The sequence below is a fragment of the Rhinopithecus bieti genome, unplaced genomic scaffold (assembly GCF_001698545.2).
Source record: "Rhinopithecus bieti isolate Rb0 unplaced genomic scaffold, ASM169854v2 scaffold_81659, whole genome shotgun sequence".
NCBI classification, from domain to species: Eukaryota; Metazoa; Chordata; class Mammalia; order Primates; family Cercopithecidae; genus Rhinopithecus; species Rhinopithecus bieti.
Genome location: NW_016837762.1, coordinates 2,382,414 through 2,384,486, shown reverse-complemented (window position 1 = coordinate 2,384,486; position 2,073 = coordinate 2,382,414).

Genomic DNA, 2,073 nt, shown 5'->3' with positions numbered 1-2,073 from the left:
GTGAAACCCCANGGGATTACAGGTGCCTGCCACCATGCCCTGCTAATTTTTTTGTATTTTTAGTAGAGACAGGTTTTTGCCATGTTGTGCAGGCTGGTCTCGAACACCTGACCTCAGGCAATCCACCCGCCTCGGCCTCCCAAAGTGCTGGGATTACAGGCATGAGCCACTGTGCCTGGCCTAAAACTCTCAAAACAATGAGTTGTTGAAAACAAATGACCCAATTAACAAACGGTCAAAAGACCCGAAGAGGCATCTCACCAAAGGAGATATACAGATGGCAAATGAGTATACGTCATCCACATCATATGTCATTAGGGAACTGCAAATTAAAACAACAATGAGATACCACTATACACCTATCAGAATCGTCAAAATCCAAAACATGACAACATTGACACTGGCAAGGATGTAAGGCAACAGGAGCTCTCATTCGTTGCTGGTGACAAAGCAAAATGTTACCACCACTTTGGAAGAAAGTTTGGCAGTTTCCTCTTCTTCTTATTTTTTTTTTTTTTGATGGGGTTTCATCATGTTGCCCAGGCTGGTCTTGAACTCCTGACCTCAGGTGATCCACCTGCCTCAGCCTCCCAAAGTGCTGGGATTGCAGGTGTGAGCCACTGCACCCGGAAGACAGTTTCTTACAAAACTAAATGCACGATAACCATATGATCCAGCAATTCCATTCGTTGGTGTTTATAACCAAATGACTTGAAAACTTATGTTCACACAAAAACCTGCACACAGGTGTTTAGAAAAACTTTGCTCATATTGCTAAAACTTGGGAACAATCAAGATGTCCTTCAGTAGGTGAATGGATAAACTGTGGTACATCCAGATAATGGAACATTACCCAGTGCTAAGAAGAAATGAACTCTCAAGCCCTGAAGAGACGTGGAAGAAACGTATATACGTGTTACTAAGTGAAAGGAGCTGATCCGAGGCAGGGTGCAGTGGCTCACGCCTGTAATCCCAGCACTTTGGGAGGCCGAGGCGGGTGGATCACAAGGTCAGGAGATTGAGACCATCTTGGCCAACACAGTGAAACCCCTGTCTCTACTAAAAAATATACAAAAAATTAGCTGGGCGTGGTGGCGGGCGCCTGTAGTCCCAGCTACTCGGGAGGCTGAGGCAGGAGAATGGCGTGAATCCAGGAGGCAGAGCTTGCAGTGAGCAGGGACTGTGCGCCACTGCACTCCAGCCTGGGCGACTGAGGGAGACTCCGTCTCAAAAAACAACAACAACAACAACAAAAAAAAAACAAAAGAAAATCCGTCTCAAGGGAGAAAAAAAAAAGCTGATCTGAAAAGGCTACAAGTATATGACTTTCTGGAAAAAAACAGAACTCTGAAGACAGTAAAAAGGTCAGCGGCAGCCGGGGGTTGTCAGGGAGGGGAAGGAGGAATAAACAGCACAGAGGATTTTAGAGCAAAGAAACTTCTTTGTATGATATCATAATGATGCGTCATTATATATTTGTCTAAACCCATGGAACGTGCAACACCAAGAGCGAATACTAATGTAAACTGTGCTATAGACTTTGGCTGATAATGACATGTCAATGTAGTTCACTGATTGGAACAAATCTATCACTCTGGTGCCAGATGTTGACAGTGGGGGAGGCTGTGCATGCGTGGGGGTAGGAGTATAAGAAAACCCTGTACTTGGTCAGGCGCGGTGGCTCATGCCTGTAATCCCAGCACTTTGGGAGGCCGAGGAGGGTGGATCATGAGGTCAGAAGATCGAGACCATCCTGGCTAACACGGTGAAACCCCATCTCTAGTCAAAATACAAAAAATTAGCCAGGTGTGGTGGCGGGCGCCTGTAGTCCCAGCTACTCAGGAGGCTGAGGCAGGAGAATGGCGTGAACCCGGGAGGCGGAGCTTGCAGTGAGCCGAGATTGCGCCACTGCACTCCAGCCTGGGTGACAAAAAAAAAAAAAAAAAAAGAAAACCCTGTACTTTCAGCCAGGCGCAGTGGCTCATGCCTGTAATCCCAGCACTTTGGGAGGCTGAGGCGGGCGGATCACCTGAGGTCAGGAGTTCAAGGCCAGCCTGGGAAACATGGTGAAAC